Raw genomic sequence first — 18843 nt, forward strand, 5'->3', positions numbered from 1 at the left:
AGATTACAAAGGTATCATCGACATATCTGACCCAGAGTTTGGGCTGAATTTAAGGTAAGACTGTTTGGTCTATCCTTTGCATTACCGCTTCTGCTATGAGTCCAGAGATGGGTGAGCCCATGGGTGTGCCGTTGATTTGTTCATATATTTGGTTGTTTATTTGGTATTTCCTTACTAGCCACACACTCAGATGAGAAGCAACATGAGTTTGACTGGGACAACACTACTATTATAGGACAAGCCAAACATAGAACAGCCAGGCAATTCCTGGAGACATGGCACATATCCGTAGATTCAATCAATAAGCATATCGACCTGGAGCCAATACACCGCTCACCGCAGTGGACAGCTGGAAATGACAACCGGACGTGGCAGAAACAAATCCCTATAAATGCCGGAGGAAACATCACAGAAGCGCTTCACAGGAGGCTCCCAAGCACTGAGGATGCCACCGAGACAGGGGACGAAACGTCTGCAACACAAATTCCCAGCTCGGCGAACAGAACCACAACAACGAGCACCCGAGCGACAAATCTTCTCCCAAACTTCCCAATGCATGTCTTGACTTTGTCCAGATCTTCCTTCAATTGGATATGGAAAGATTGTGGATTTCAAGAATTGATTTTGATACAGTACATAAAGATGTCATTGTTGAAAATCGCTGTTATTGTGGGAAGATCATTGATGAAGCAGCTGGAGATGGTTGGGAAGAGAAGAAACTTAGGGATTCCTGAGGAGATATGCTCGAGCTTGGATGACAAACTAAGTGCTGCCATAGGTTCTGGCGTTAGTTAAAACAAAACAACCAGACAACGCCTTGCCTTGTAATATATTCAATATGAGTTCGAGGAGAGTTCCCATGTCACATTTAAATAAAAATATCAATTGATTGCCCTCATTCTAATAGTGAACACTGAACAAAGAAGCTGTTTTCAAATCCAAGCTCCCTTTTCTTAACGTTTTACTCACTCACGCAAATCAAAAAAATTTGCTGTTCCAGTGCAATTATTATACATCCCATCTTAATCTCAAGACCACACAGTATCTGTCTTGTTAGCTGACTTTAATCTTTGTCAGCTAATCGCTCAACTTTATTTGGTTTTAATTGTTCGCATGTTTTACATGAAAAGGCACCTTCAGTAGAGACGTTTTCTAATTTCGTTGAAAGAAAGATGTTAGATGGCCAGCAACGTCTCTAGCTTGATGACCGATACTCAGCTGATCGGTGGCAGTTGCACACTCTTCCAATTGTCAAAATTCCCTTGTATTTCAGGCACCCCCAACGTCGGAACTTTGCATTGGACTGATGTTGTCAAAACAATTAATTCAAATTTGATTTGTTTTTTTGTATCTAAGACTTAATAAACAAATTGGTTATATATGAATTGTTGCGATTCAGCAACCAAAACTCAGCTACCAATTTCACAGCCATCTGTCACATGTATCTATCTTGATTCACAGCCTTTCCATTTATGCACCTGAGCATGCACCTCAAGGGTCCTTCAAAATTCAAAAACACTCTTTCTATTGTAAAGGAGACATAAATGTTTTAAGTCGTATTATTAATTGGTAATCTCAAATCTGGATTTGAGAATGGTATTTGTGATGGCACTGGTATGTTGCTGTGTTAGAAACATAATGGAGAGCCTCGACCAGCGAAGCTGGAGTTGAGAGAATCAGAGGTGACATAATTGAAACAAAAAAAAAGGATCCTGAGGAGAATTCACTCGTTGCATTTGGAAATCGTGCTTCCTTTTTAAAGAGCACCAACATGTGAAGATACAACCTTTTTTTTAAAAAGGAGATGACCTAATCTGGAGAGAAATACTGGCAAAATAAATACCTCAGACGTTTTTTGGTTCTCTGCAATTCACTTTGATAAAATGAAGTTAATGCAGAAACCTTTAAGGATTTTTAGTCAAAGGTTGATACACTGTTGTGCGTAAATAAGCGAAGAGGCTGCTGACTAAAAACATTATGTTGGCCTTAGTTTTATTTTTCTTTCCAGAGTTCGTAAACGTGACAGAGTACAAAAACTCAACGTTTGAAGAGATTGAGGGCCAAGTTGATAATAGATAACCGATGCTTTCTCAGGCTTAAGGCTTTCACTTTAAAAAGAAAAGTTGCGAAGTGAAAGGGGAGTTGCCAGTTCACGCAGCTGAACTTTTGTCAGTTTTGGCTTGGTTTCTAGCACGCGTGTGGAAGAAGTTACTGGACACAAAGAAGCAGATCCAGGCAGGTATTCTCCTTCTGATTTCTATCCTGCAAGAAGCTTTAATTGACTTTACTTTATGTGTCCGGAATGTTTATGCGGATTGTTGCAAATATTTGCCCATTATTAACTGGGATGATATGTTGGGTTTTCGGAGAGACTAAGTTACTCGGTATGCTGTTTTCTGTTAAATGTGGTTCATCGATAATCCCCTCAATAAGTTCTGCCTTGTTTAAAAGTAAATGATTTCAACATTGGCATTTTACCTAAAACATCACGTTCAAGCTGCTTCAAACAAACCAGCAAAGTTATGGTCGTCTTGAATTTTTGGGGGGTGTCTTCCTTGGTCCGTAACCGTTTGTGGGCTCGTTGAGGGATTTGTTCTGTACTTTCGATTTGGAATACGAAATCTTGGACTCGACGGAAGCATATGGGAGGTATTAGGCTCGTTTTTCCCCCCCAAATGTTGAGTTCAGTTGGTGAAAACTACGCTTGAAACAACAAATTACGAAGAGTTTGTGAAGAGTGGAAGAATTATTATTCGGGGTTTTACAAAAGGCGATCAAGGCCAACCTGCTGGGATGAGCAGACACCCTGGATTTAGAAATTATTTCTTGCCCGAGGAAAGGACAGATAAGTCCAGTAATTGCTCAGCATTCAAACATGCTGGAAATGTAATCAAAATCAAAAGAAATTAAAGCTGGTGAAATTTCAATTGTCAAAGTACCTTAAGTTAGAGGCTAAATACAATGAGGTACAACAGAAACAAAAGATTTTGATGCAGGAATAAAAGCAGGTGAGAGAGAAAAGAAAAGACAGTAGGAAGAGAGAAATTGAGAGAGAGGAAAGGAAGGCAGACAGGCATTTTGAATTTCAGAAATTGGCAATTATACAGGAAATTCGACGTAAAAGGATGGAGATGAATGCTGAAGATAATGTTCGTGAGGAAGAGAGTGAGGATGAGCAAAACCCTGACATTCAAAGATATGGTGACAATCTGCTTAAATGCATTCATGTATCACTTAGTTTTGATGAGAAGGATGTGGATGCCTTTTTTGTTAATCTCATGTGAGTTATGCTGATCTAAACAAAATTTGTGGTTTGAGCTGATGAGGTATTTCCATTACTGTAACAGGACGGATCTGGGGTTTATGAGGAGTTGAAGAAAGCCGTCGCAATTCCATTGAAACTGGTGCAAGAAGCCTACAGAAAACGCTTCAGGAATATAAGGAGGGGACCTGGTTAAACTTCCATTGAGTTTGAAAGGATCAAATAAAGTAATTTTGTTTATGGGTAAGGCATTCAAAATAGAGCCAACCTACGACACTCTTCGAGACAAAACCAGTTTGGAGGAATTCACAAAATCACGTCATGAAATAGCAAAAATCCATGCGGAAAAGCAGACGATCAAGACGGACAGATTTGCAGCTGAAATGGCTGATGGCTATGAATTGGGTCAGTTGTCAAGTTTGGCTTCCGTAATAAATTTTCAATCAGTCAGTGACTTAAGTTCTGCAAAAGAGAATTTCTCACGTGGACATGGAAAGGAAGATATCGATGAAATCCATGAGGATAACTTACCACAGGTTAAAATCAATCCGTTAAAAGGAACAGAGAAAAGGAAAAAAATCCTCCCGTGATGGCATTGCAATAAAGTAGGACTTAGGAAATCACACTGCTGGTAGGTGAGGAAAAGCTTTGGGAAACCAACAGTAAGGAAACACGATACGCCAAAAAAATTTGTTGCACTGGTGACAGAAACTCGAGTTAAGGCTATAAAACTGAAACAGAACGTACAATCTGGTCGGAGTTTGGTTGAGGAGGAAAATATTTTCTTAAATCATTTTCCTGCGTATGTAAAATTTACTCCCATATGGCAGGAGCAGGAAGTGAAAAATTGACAAAATTCCGAAATACCTCTCAATATCTGATGCTGAAAGATGAGGCGTTATATATCTCTGAAAATCTATTGCTGGAACAGGTCCCAGAGACAATCATTCATGGTGAAACAAGGAACGCTCAATGATGTAAAGTGATGTTACAATGTCTCATGAATAGTGGGGAAGTCATGGTCGGACAAGCGCTCTGTTCCAGGAATGTAATTTGTCATTGATCATGATAAAGATGATTCACCACTCGAAGTGGTTGAAACTGAATGGGAACTCAGGTAACTGAATTATTCCATAACACATATTCGAGAATTTTTGCTGACTCAGTAGTATCGAGGTTACAAAGTCACAAGCTGAAAGACGAGAAAACTAGATCACAGATAAGCGAGTTGACGTTTCATTAGCAGAGATTTGGTTTGATCAGATGGTTGAAACACTTCAGGAGCAGGGAAATGACTAAGCAAGTATCTATAACTCAGATAAATTAACTCACTTAGAGCAGAAATATGAACGCTGAAATTAATAATGTCAAAATTCATACACAAAAAATAATTGGAATGTATTCCTTCATCTTTAAAATTATGTCTTAATGGGCAAATGGAGACCATCACATATTCAGGCAGACGTGTAACGTGCAGAAGTTCATCAAATTCGATTGCCATTGGTTTATGGAAAGAGCTGTTGCGGGTGGCACAGATGCTACCACCAATCGCTCATTTACGATTGAGAACAACTGAAATTAAAACAAATAAAAGCGTTTTCATTAGCCTTGAGTGCACAAGGAAGTATTTACATTTTGCCAGCCGTGTGTTACGTGTCAGGTAATTGGAAAATCAAATTCGCACCATACTACCTATTCCAAGAGTCTGAATTGTTTGTGCAACACCCGTACCCAAAACAAAAGGTGGTATTCAGTATTAGTTAACAAAAATGGATGTGTCTCATGGATTTCCAAAGACCGTTCCATGATGCAATATCACAGCTAAATGAATAATTGTAAAAAATGACTCAAATGTTTCACAAGATACGGACTACCCACAGCGATACAATCACATCAGTGTCAAAACTCACATCAACAGTATTCAATTAAGTTATGGACAGCTCGCAATATAACAATTTAAATCTACTGTATACCATCCTGAGTCACAGCGAGTACTAGATTGGTGGCACGGAAATTAAATGCCACGTTAACTACTTAGAGTGAAGACTATCCTGATGCATGGGGTAAGAAAATTCTGTTTGTGCTTTCTTGCGATCAGAAATGCACTACACGAATCGATGAAATTCAGTCTATTTAAACCAGTTTTAGGCATGATGTGAGAGGTTAGTTGAAATTTATTAAGGAGGATTTGCTCAGCCAGAATTCTGACACCTCGTTCCGTAATCTGTTAAATTTGGAGAGGAAAAGAAATATTCCAAATTTCACCACCTCAAGAAAACAAAAATAATAATTTCATTCTTTAAGAACAAAGAACATTAGTCAACAACTGTTTGAAAATCTTACTCTTAAACATATCAGTTACATCCCACTCTACAACACTGGTTTGATAAAATCACCGTATGAGAATTATAAAAAAAAACGCGTTTCATAGCTAGCCAGCATGATCAATTCTCGATGTCGACTTACCTCTGTCATTTTCCTCTATCATTTTCTCTGCGTCGATATTCCTCTGCTGATTTTCCTCAGTCGATTTTTCAGTGTCATCTATTCTTTGGTCTTCTGCACAAATCTCTGATGGGCAGGTAGCTTTCAAAGAGCTATTCAGTTAGCAGTTGGCTGATCTTTGCATTTCTCGCAACTAGTCAAAGTGCCCGATTTTGTCACCCATAACATCGAATCGTCGAATTAGTTTAATATCATCAAAAGATTAAAATTCAAATTCGAATGCATTTTGGTATCTTGAGACAAAATATAAACTGATTGTCCAAATTCTAATTCGTTGTGTACGATGGCAACGCAGCTCAAGCTATACTTTTCACAACCAAATGTTACCTTTTTAAATTGTTCAGCACACTCTGTGCTTTCAGTCTTTCTTTGCCAGGTTTCATGCTCTCTTAAATGCACAATATTCACGCGCATGTTCAAATTAATAAATTGTCCTATTATTTAAATCGTAAAAACATTGCAGCATTCTGCAGTGCAGAGGGACCTGGGTGTCCTTGTTCATTAATCAGAACAAATTGGTTTGCAGGTGCAGCAGATAATTATGGCGGCATATGGAACAGGTATACACCCAGTGCCACATAAAAAACACAGATACAGACAAATACATAAAACCTTAATCACAAAGTTATACAGAAACAATATATTCTTAATAAAAAAATTAAAAAAAGTTTTTGATTCATAAGGGATCAAGCATTATGGGGAACAGCAGGATAATGACGTTGAGGAACATAGCAACCATTATTGGACAGCAGAGCGGACTTAACGGTACAAATGGCTGCATTCTGTTCCTTTTTACGCTCTTATTGTATTATGGGATCTAAAAACGCGTCCTTAGAGTCCAGAGTCCATTAAGGCTGCTGAACATTTGATTGAGAATTAAATGGTAATGTGGGAGAGGTTTAAGAGCTTGAATTATATATTTCTGTTTCTAATTGTTGCCTGTAGGTCTCAAAATAGTTGGTTCCTTAGTATGGGTTTAACATACTTTGATCATAATCCCGATTGAGATAAATCTGTCCCTTTCTCTTTTGCACTGTGCCGTCTGCAGAGGCCCTCATCCCCAGGGAATAGCAAAAACTGTGTCTTTGTAGCTGTTCAAGGCTGAGCTCAACGAACCTTTGGGCATTACAATCAATAATTATTGGGCAAATAATGTTCAGACACAATCATATCATCAATGAGCATTCTGAATTGGGCAACAGTCCGCGCAGCGGAATGGCCAATTCTATGCGTTTCGTTCTCACTCAAGCCCTCAACATCATTGCGCAGTGAGAGGAATATCCCATTCAACCAGTCAGGAGACGACTATTCTATCCCGTCAAGAGTTACACAGGAATAGAATGAAGCCACTCAGCTCTTTACGTAATTACAAAGCAAGGGCCGAAGACATTCAAACATTTTTAACTGTGGCGTAGGAGCAGCTTCCCCATGCTGACCTCAACATGTTCCAATTTGGGGGTCGAGTAACAGTATTGTACGATTCAGATGAAAGAGGGAGAAAATGGAACCTGCCTGAGAAGGAATGGTCTGCTGCCCATTCGGTCGTTCTCTCTTCCTCCTCAGACCAAACTGGGGCAACAGAAAACTTTTCACTCATCTTTACCACTCGTACAGGATTCCAATCGACGATGCACTGAAACTTCCCCAAAATCTGAATTGAAGGAAATCCGTAAAATCCACTTGTTCAAGGTGGAAATCCCATTGCCAACAGAATATTTGAGCAGAATAACTTTCAGGTGCAGAATACTATTTGGGCAATCACCTATTTTTTTCAATTCTCAAGTGTTTAGGTATTGTTTGGACAAAGTTTTTTCACATTGACGTACTGTACAGGCATGTGTCTGTGTATTGGGGTACAGACGGGAATGTTTGCTTCGACCCCACGCAGATTAGTCACCATCTCATTGCTGGTGGAACAGAGTCAAAGATTTTCTACTCCTCATTCGTATTACCTTTGTTACTTAAAGCCCCTCAAATCTCTGCTGAGAAGCGTTGCAGTCAGGGAGACCGGAGGATTTCAGGAGCCAGCTCTGGGTGAGATGTGGGGCCTGTATTGATAGTGAACTTGAGACTGCAACGAGGCCAGTAGATGAATCACAAGTTTCGGAGAGGGGAACCTCTGTAAAGACAAAGGAGGGGACTCTTTTGTATACAGGCCCATTTTTCACGAGCATTTTTCCAAACTACAGCAAACTGTATGTGATTGATTTGATGAGGAAATGATCTCCTCTGTTGCTCTGCACCAGGTAGAATGAGGGGTAACGGCTGGGTTTGCAGAGATAGACAGGGGTGTTGACGTGTGTATGTGAAAAAGATCAGAAGAGGTGTGGGGTCTGAAAATGTTGCGAGTGATAGGAAGCAATGTCGGTTCTGGGTTTTAGATATATAGGAATGTTGTCGAGGTTGGAGGAGATCGGAGATATCTGGAGAGGTGTAGGGAAACGTCGGGTCACGGAGATAGGGAGACAGGGAAGGGTGAAGGGGTTGGAGGAGAAAACAATGTTTTTTCAAACGTGTAGAACACATTTTGATGCCAGAAGGACTGTTACTATTGTCGTAGTGGAATATCTTGTTTTCAGTTGCTTGCAACAAATGACAACAAATCAATCGAAAGATAACATAACAGGAAACAGTCAGAGGCTGCAGGAAGAAGAACTGCAGTAAAGCTTCACCCAGGAGCGATATCCAGGAAAGACAATGGGAAGCAATCATTACTAATATGCTGAAGATAACCTCCGTGACAATAACAAGGAGATTGGCTATTGCCATGGCCACAAAGTAGTGAACAGTGCAGGAGGAAAGGCCACATTTTCCGTTGGGCTGATTGACAATCCCAGGTAAATACATTGAGGAAGACGGAATGAAAACAGAACGCAAATCACTGCAAACGATCTCGAATTCTGACCTTCACACTCAATACAAAATGAAACGTTCGTTCGTGCATGTGTGTCTGTGCATGTGTGAGAGATGTACAGGTATGTGTGTGTGTATGTTTTTGTGTGAAAGTGTGTGTGTGTGTTCGTTTGTGTTTGTGTGTGTGTGAGAGAGAGAGAGAGAGTGTGGAAATGTGTGTGAGAGTGTGTGTGTGTGTTTGTGTGTGTGTGTGTATGTGTGCGTGCGCACGCATCAGTCAGGGCCTATGCAGATGTTGTGATGTTGCAGCGCCTGCAAATAGTTTACGTTGTCCTTGGCATTTTACACGTCGAGTTCGTCATAGACAGAGCCTCTGAAACGTTTAAGTTTAAAGAGCTTTCGGGCCAATTTGATCACAGCAAACATATACCGCCGAAGGCAAAAAAACTAGTCTTCAAAAGAAATACCTGTCCAATGAAAGTGGAGTTAAGGGTTTTTCTTTTTACCAGCTGAGGTTTTCTCTGCTTTGATGTAGTGATTGATCGTATGGTTGCTCACTAAAAGCAGTGAGACAGTTTTAAACTGCTGGTCCATACTCGCCAACGCTCTGTGACCTCTTCCCCGTGAGACATTTTGTTTGATTTTACCTTTTTTGACAAGGGGTATATAAGGTGTTTTGCAAGCATTGAAATCAACAGGAGAATGTTGCGATTATCTTTTGGCTTTTCTGATAGTTTAAGTTATTTTCTGTTTTGTTGTCTTGTTCTTGTTTCATGCAGTAAATATGTAAATAAATTATATTTTGTTTAAAACGAAATGGGTTAACCAGCTGCATTCTTCCTTGAATATCTTCAATAAACGTGCTTAAAGCAACTTGTAAAGTTAGGTTTAGGCCACGTTTTTGAAATACTTTGAAGGTGTCTGAACTGATCCAAAACAGTGTTTGTTAATGAGAGAATGGATGTTATTTGCGTGAGTTTGTAATTTATGGGAACGGGGTTGTTTCCCAATTTTGATTTTTAGATTTTATCACCACCCAAAAACAGACATAAGACGTCTGGTTTCCTGACATGAGACTAGCATTAGCCAAGCAACATAAAGAAAAGTTATATGAAATACAGCAGATAATGGAGAGCTGAAACGTGGAAAAATTAGGTGAAACAGTGGATGTGGCAGGGTCAGTGAAGAGACAAAATGCGATAACGTTTCCAATCCGACATGTCTCTTTTGCAGAATAACAAAGAATGGTCAATAGTTTTCAGGAATACACTTTGGTTAAAGGAGGAACGAGGAGCATTTGGAAGCTCTCCAACTTCAGTCATGTTGCCTATATATATCTTCCAGCTTTGTACACACCATCCGCAGCTCCGAAATCCGACTTGAACCTCCCCTGTTTGAAAAGATCGATATTTTATATTAATTTGTACTTTGTTTATCGGATTAACTGGGAAAACAAATCATGAAAGCAAAATAAAAGGAGCCTTCTTCATGATACAGTTGATGCACATTTTTGAGGCACAGAGTCTCCCCAGTATTATGCAGCTGCTCATTGATGAGAACGTTACGATGGGGAAAACTTGAGACTGTGCAGGAGTGAAGTTTCGCCAGACAAGTAATAACTGATTCAACTGCGGATTTCTGAGATATTGTTGATTAAATTCTTCTGGCTGAGAGTAACTATGTTATGGCTCTGAAAAGCTAAATATCATAAGTTGTGAACAAAGCATTCAGAGATAATCAGATCTTCACAAAAGCAAGAGTTGTTTTTACTCTCTCAAATGCAGTAACATAAAGAAGAAAAAAATGTGCGTTTTTCGGGCAGCTGTCGTGAATTTTACGTTTAAAGATAAGTGAATAGATCAGAGACGTTTCTCACAACACTTAGCTTGCACGTCCAGCAGCCAAGTGAAATATGCCAAACTAAGTTGCAAAGAAGCATTGTTCTGGACAACTTCGAAATAGCACAAAACATTTTTTTTATCAGAAGCTATAGTTAAGTTGAGGATAGAGATAATAAATGGGTGTGCATATGGCAGGACGTTTATGTTGGTGTTCAAAAGTGCAGAAGCAGATATTAGGTTTAAGGAAGTTTTAGACGGGTTGCTCAAATGGGCAGATCAGCAGCCGATCGACATATGCCATGAAAGCTGTTCAATAATGCACTTTGCAAGACGTAACATGACAAACAGTTACTCAATGAATGGAAGAACGTTCGAAAGCTCCGAGTAACAAAGGGAACTTGGGGTCCTTTTCCATGGACAATTGAAATTGGCACCAAACGTTGAAACTGTGCTTCAAAAGACAAATAAAGCTTCTGTCCTTTCCTGCCATGTGTAGGTCAGTGCAGTGAGCAGGGGCGTTTGATTAGAGTTGTACAAATCTTCGCGTATGCCATAGCCAGATTACAGTGTGCAGTCCAATTAGCCATGCTATATGATGCTGTGAATTCTCCGGCGAGGGTGCATCACATATACGCCAAGATGTTTGCTGGACAGAATAAATTTAGCCAGGAAGACAGTGTGGATCGACCTGAGGGTTATCATTATAGCTAAGACGGCTTTGGGTTTCCAGAGTGAGGATTATGAGTTTATGAGAGGCAACGGAGCAGTGGAATTATGTAGCAGTTTATTAAACTGATGGATGAATAACGAAGAGGACATAATCTTACGTTATGTGTTTCGGGGATATCAAGGATTTTGTTTCGCAGCCAAAGGGTTTGGATGTCTGGAAGTGGCTGCTGGAGAGTGTAGGGGTCAGTCAAAGTGCTAAACCTCAACAATGTTAAAAAGAGTTCAATGTACACTTGAATTGTGATGGCAGAGAACGTCATGGGCCAAGCCTTTGAATGTTGGATTTGTGTCAATAGGACAGTGCATATTATTTTTGTAAGTTCATTTTCTTTGCTGATTTAGCCATGACACGATGCGTCCTGGAAACGTGTCAACTGGTCTGTGGGCAGTGAGCACGGCTTTCCAATTCTTTCCCATCAGCCAAAAAGCGTTGAAACCACACACTAATTAACAGAATGTACTTCCGACTTTGCAAGTCTCTTTGCATGGATCACGACATGGGAATCGATGCAGGAATGAAAAGATACGGTATTGCCAAATTGGACAGAGCATGCACATCTGATGCTTCGCTGGTAAGGAACTTTTCTCAGCTTGTGATCGTTTTGCTCCATTTAATACTATGCATTAATTATGGCTAGATGAGACAGAAGTAGGTTTGTACTGGGTAATCTGTGATTGTTGGAAATACAGCAGAGAAGCATGAGTGAGGAATCTGGTGGAGGCATGCACGACTTTGAATGGCATTGATTCTGTGAAACAAAAAAAAAATTCGCGTTGGTCCAGATGCCAATAAGACGATTGCGTAAATTAAAGTGGAAGACTTACTGTTAAAACAATACCTTGATTTACAACAAAATAAAGTTGACAAGCACACACACATGTAGGTGTGTCAGTTTTGTATCATTGTGTGACATATTACATTGAAAACAATGATTTTGATTGCATTTCCTGTTTGGCAGAAGACATTGACGAATAAAACAAAAACAACTTCGCCTTATGAAACACAGCTGTTCTAGCAGATTCTGTGGAAAGAAGACTCGGTTAATGTTTTGAACACTGATTCCCTTCTTCAGAATACATGAGACAGACCTGAAGGCATCAGTGTCGTACCACACAGAATGATTGATCTGAAGCGTTTGATGCGATGTTTCCTACCTTCCAACCCCCAGGATTACAAAAAAGCATAGCTGAAAATCAGTTTCGGTTGGCGTAAATTGGTAAACAAATTAGATGGACTGATATGAATTTTGTACCAATTCTAAACGGGATTTTAAATGGGAATTTGGTTTGGAGATCACTGGAATAACATTACCTCTCAGCTCTGCTGAACTAACGCATCCCTGCGGCTTTATACACCTCATGTATTGAGGTGTAGTGTGAGATTACGGAGATGGGAGAAAGCAGTATCAATTTTCTCCTGCGCAAATCTTCATCATCGGATGGGTCGCTGTCGCATGGCTTCCGACAGGGACAAATCTGAATCGTTTCCAATTTCGCAAAGGGTTTGGAGAAACAAAATATTTTTTGTATGTTATTTACAGAAGCAGTTCATGAACTGGAAACATATTCACAATGACACCACCAAGAAGTAGAGTGGAAGCAAATGACAACAATGTTTGGATGGCTTTAAAATTTTTCAGCTGATATTTGAAAGTGTCACACATCGCAGAGAGCATGCGATTAAGTACTTCATCGTACGAAGGAAAAAAAATGTACGTCAGAATTTATTCTATTATTATTTAAAATGTAAGAATCAACCAAAACAAGAGAACACAGCATAAACCCATGTCCAACCATATACCGTGATAATCAACGTTTTGTTTTTGGTTAGACTGTGACAAATTGCCACTAAATTCCAGCTTACTGTTTTCAGACGAAGACTGAATGCTCATATCATTGAATACATTGTGTCAGGATCTGTTTTACCCAGCGATGACTGCATCAGTTGTTTGTTGTCTCTGTTGGTGGTCATGCTGCTGATAGTATCGAATACCGCAGTGAACATAGCTGCTGATTAACATAACCATAATGTACAGAGATGCCAGGAAAAAATTGCTTTTCGCAAACCCATGTTGGGATTTCTTTTCGCATTAATCATGGAAATAAAAAATGCATATGATAAATGCAGAAAAATTAGAATGCTTTAACTGCAGCGAATTGGCAATGACATTGGTGAATTAGATTAGTCTGTGAATTAGGTTGTTGATTGATGAGTCAAAGGTAGAAATTCCATCTAATGAACTTTACGATAACATTGTATTCAGACTCAGAATCCTGTTCACATGCTACCAAAGAAACGAGGAAATCATATAGGAAATTTCACGGAGGTTAATTTGGGAGATTGTGGAGAAGCGACATAATTTCCAGATTTAAAGTTTGCACTCGCAAAAGAACAGAATTTAGCAAGCCTGGAGTTTTTGGAGGGTTTGGAAAATGTGTAAGACCACTCAAAATGCAGGACTCTCGCTTCATAAGTAAAGGACAGCATATAGAAGCAAGAACGCCTTGCACAAAATATGCATTTCCCGATCACAGCAGATGTACTATCATTTCTTCAATTAGGATAGACCGTTTACAACCTTTAATGTATCTCTGGGTCAACCGTGACGCATCTATTGGTGCATGAATCGAATTGGAAAGTCTAATTTTACTTTTTGCATACGATAAGTGATGATTGAAATAATAGATCGTCTGTCTTTTCCCGATCTTTATTTCTGCTACTGTAACAGTCCATTGCTTTTTTTCAGACTCAGTTTCGTTGATTGTAAACATGCATTACCTTAAATGTACAATTTATAAGGTTTGTGGAATATTTCATTTAATTCATATTCTGCAACTACGTCATAGGCACCCTTGACATTTCCAGCAAAATCAAAATCAAAAAGTGTTAAATATGCAGCAGCAAGCCGATGTGAATTTCTTTTTAAAAGCGCTTTATAATTAAATTACAAATTTAAAATCACTGGAAACAATTATAAGTATGGTAAGCCATTTTCAAATAAAAGCAGAGGATACTCTTATAAGCCTACTAAACAATTTTCCCACAATTAGTAGGACTTTGTATCATTTGTTTCCGAACATACAGTTTCTTTGAGGTTTACTAGATAATAATATCCAACATATTTCCAACGATTCCACTGGGAAGATTGTTGTTACCTTTGAAAAAACAAGTTTTGATGACAGCCTCTTTACTCCTTCTGATATCTCATCCCGATCCTACATTTTATCACATACAAATTGATTGCAGTATTCCTTCTAATAGTCAGTTGTAATATATTTTCAATCAGCATTTCTCATTAGATATCCCCTTTCAACTTTCTACGGGTATATTTTCAATTTGAATTTTGTGACTACCATGCACAGGGTTAATTACTTCTGTGTTTTTAATGCATTGCAAGTTCTCCCTTCTCGGGCACAACCACGCCATTAAATCAGAATTGGAACTTGTTGATTATTACTTGAAAAGGCAGTATTCATTGACAAATTCATCTACTTCGATTTCACAAGCAGAGAGAACATGTTACAGAGAAATTTAGTCAATGCATGGGTTTTAAACTGAATTATTAATCTCAAGAATACATGTTGTACTTTTGAACTTTGTAACATTGCACTGAAGTCGATGAAATGTTTTACTCTTATATTTGTGGGAAATTCTTCCAATAATGTCTCACATAGTGTAACGTCACTAATAAGCTGCTGGGATCGGCGTCGCCCTCTGACCAGTCCATCACTCCTCCTCTGACATATCACCTTGGGCCTCAACTAAACCAACCTATCACTTTTCCAACCACCTTCCCGCAACTCCATCTCCTCCCATTTATCTCTCAGCCCCGACCCACACGCCCCATTCCTAATGAAGTGCTTATGTCCGAAACATCAATTCTCCTGTTCTTCGGATGCTGGCTGACCTGCTATGCTTTCCCAGCACTACGTTCTAGACTCTGATCTCTAGCATCTGCAGTCCTGACTTTACCCCTAGACCTAAGTCCACCTTGCTTACCACACTTAACAACAACTCAACCAACTACTAATTGCAATTCTGTCAAACCCCTCCTTCTATTGTCTCAATGTTGCACAATAACCTCAATGTGCTGCGGTGAATTCCGCAATTTTACAACGCTTTTGGAATTGTAATTCATCCTCACCTTCGTTATCTGTCTGCTATCCTGCATTTTTTTCACAAGAGGAAGCACCTATTCCATGTTTACGTTATGTCCTGGAGGGCTGAAAGTATTCAATGGTTTCCTTAATGTCTTCACAAAATATATGCATGGAGAAACGTGCACACTTGTGCGTATCCATGTCCCCTGTAATCCTTTAACGATTCTGTCAATTCCACTTTGGAAATACAATTTGTCTGACACAAGATTTGTACACAGACAGACTATAACTTCACAAACCGAATATAACCCGTTCAACTATGATAGGGTAACCCTGACGAGCGGGACAACGTGTCTGCAACTGATACTGCATTGACTACAGACGCATTGCAACAGAAGTCGGCCATTCTGCTCCTTAACCCGCTCCGCCATTCATCAGGATTATGGCTAAACCTTTGAACTCAACAGCCTAATTCTGCTTTCTCCCCATAACCTTTGATCCCTGTCGCCTCTGATTCTTTATTTCGCCTCTTTTCCGATCACATTAATTGTTTCAGTATTCATTACTTCTGATAGTAATGAATTTCAGAGTCTAACTGCACTTTTGGTGGACTTAAGACTTGTCGTTGTCCTATACAGAGAACGCTGGATCCTCAGATTATGATCTCCATGTTATCGACTTACACTAATACCGTCGGCAACATCCTCCCTGCATCGACCCTGAATAGATCTGCCAGAATTTTATAACTCTCTGAGAGATTTCCCATTAATTCATTTGAACTTGAGTGAAACAATCCTAACCAATCAATCTCTCTCCATACCTCAATGCCACCATCCCTAGAATCAGACTGGGAAACATTCATTGCACTCCATCAACAGCTCAACCATTGAGAGCAAGATATGTTCAGCATTACTAATTCTTTGCACTTACAGACTATTTCAAATATTCTATTTTGGTGAAATTAAGGTGAAACTACCTCCAGTTGGTTTTATGAAAACTACCGAAAAGAAACCGTTCTGTGGGTTATCAAGATTATCCAGTTTCACCTGCTTGGATTAGAGTCGTGCTGGAAAAAGTCACAGCAGTTCAGGCAGCATTCAAGGAGCAGGAAAATTGACGTTTCGGGCAAAAGCCCTTCGTCAGGAATAGAGGCAGGGACTCTGCAAGAGAGGGACAAATGAGAGAGGGGTGTGGGTGGGGAGAAACTTGAATAGAATACAAGAGGTGAATGGGAATGGGATGGGGGTGAAAGGTCAGAGACGTGGTTAGGGGAAGTTAGCAAAATGGACAATGGGTGTTTGGGGTGGGGATGAAGGTGCTAGGTCAGCGAGGAGGGACGAGTCGATAGGTGGAAAGAAAGATAGGCCTGTAGGACAGTTCATGGGGACCGTGCTGAGCTGGAAGGCGGCTGCCACCAACACCGCCTCATTGAAAAAACCATGTCTTATTTCCTCAAGCAGTACTCCGTTTGTGCATTTTCCACTTCACGTTAAATATTCATTGCCATGTCCTATTAACTTTACCCATTAACCCTTCTTGGTCTCGTTACCAGACATGAAGTTTATACCCATTATGAACTCTGTTTCCTCCTTCCGCACATTAATCAACTCAATTATATATTGTTTTATTCTTCTAAACGTAAGTGTAGATGGTCCTAAAATGTTTCATTATTTGACAATGATGTTCGATCCACCATTCGGGAGTTAAAGAAACGAACCATCAGCAATATATCACACAGATTCAGAATAAAGATCCAGCCTTACCATACATCTTTAGTTTTGCGACTATTTATATTTATAAAAAAAATGAATGCTTCATGTTTTATCTTTATGTCATATGCCCAGTCGTATGACATAGGCCCTGATCTCCAGCGTCTGTAGCACTCACTTACTCCTACATGACTGACAAAGGCAGACAAATGCCCGTGTCTCACTGTTCACTCTTGCCTTTTGATGTTGTAGCATTTTTTTCCGAAGTTTTATTGATTACGTGCCTGTAGAACAATGTTAGAAGAGTCATCTTCTGTTTGAGTACGAATTCTATGAACCAGGCAAAGTCTGCAGAAGTGTAGTACTGAATTTCTCAGCGTTCATTAAACTGTTATCGTCCAATAGGTGAAAAGGAAGGCAAATTAAATTTTGGAATATGTTGCTGAAGAAAGTAAACAAAAACTAAACATTTTTCATTGAATTATGCAAGGCATTGGTTTGTTTGCATCTGGATTGCTGCGTAGAGTTTTGGTTACCACATAACGGTAGAAATGACACAGCATCCGATTGTAGTTCAACAGGCGTATTTGTAAGTACGAGCTTCCGTAGCGCTAACTCGTCATCAGGTATTTGTGGAGCTGCACCTTAAGACACAGATTTGCAAGCAAAAGATCAATGTGTCGTGCAGCTCAAATGTGTTGAACACATATGAAATGGGTTTTCTAGTTTTGGTTCATTATTCTGCAAATCCCAAATCTCCTTTTAAGTCACATTACAATAAAACGTCAGATTTCCTGACATATGGTGTCATCTCAGCTCAGGCAAAGCATGAAAGGTTTGACGGTATAGTCTGTATCCAAATCTAGAGTCGGACTAGTTCTGTTTCGAAAGTCGAAATTACAGAATTTTTCAAGGATTGACTGTACGTTCTGCAAATTGAGCAAAATAAAATACGGATTCTCCAAAAAAACATACACTGTATAAACTTAGACGTGTGCGCGTGCATGAGACACAGATCTATTGTGTGCATGTGAGTGTATGCAAATGCTAATAGTTTGTGAGTAAATATGTATGTGAGCTTGTGCTTGTCTGTGTGTGTGTGTGTGTGTGTGTGAGAGAGAGAGAGAGATAGAGGGTGTGTCGTGCAGTGGGGCATCTGTCGTGTGACATGAACCCACCCTGCCGATTGAGATCATTCTCAGTGTACCAAACTGAGCTATCAGCCTCTGCTTGGTTACTTTACGCATTTGTTTCTTTTTCCCAAAGTCTGCCTTGGAACATGGTCGTGCGAAGGTCGCCACGTGTAATGGTGGGTTCTGAGTCTACACCCTGAGACGTCTTGCAGCATCTGCCCTGACAGTCTTGTAAGGTGTTGCGGGCGATGTCTTCCTGAAAGCTGGGCATTTAGCTGCGAATAATGATCTCTTCAAGATTTGGCAATTATTTACAGTCGCAAAGTGGAGGAGTGTATATTGGTGAAACGGAGCAGACAACTCATGAATGAACAACGCACAACAATCACCAGGCAAAGGTGTTCCCTCACAGTTGGGGAATACGACAGTTGTCCTGGACATTCGGCCGGACATCGGGACAACTAACAACGCAAAGTGTCCGTGAAGACATGATTTGGAGTTGCAGGTGTTCGACTCGGATTTACTTCGTTAAACTTCACACAACGCAAGGTTATACTGCCACAGATTTATTTGGAGGCAGTTGTATTCCAAGAAAGAAAGCTGTTCCTTTATCAGATGGTTGCGGAGTGTGAGATCATAAGGCAAAGAATGTCTCGGAAAACTACATAGTGCTTTGCAGATGAAATATCATATCTACAAAATCCTGGATT

Source organism: Chiloscyllium punctatum, unplaced genomic scaffold (assembly GCF_047496795.1).
Source record: "Chiloscyllium punctatum isolate Juve2018m unplaced genomic scaffold, sChiPun1.3 scaffold_192, whole genome shotgun sequence".
In the NCBI taxonomy this organism is placed as follows: domain Eukaryota; kingdom Metazoa; phylum Chordata; class Chondrichthyes; order Orectolobiformes; family Hemiscylliidae; genus Chiloscyllium; species Chiloscyllium punctatum.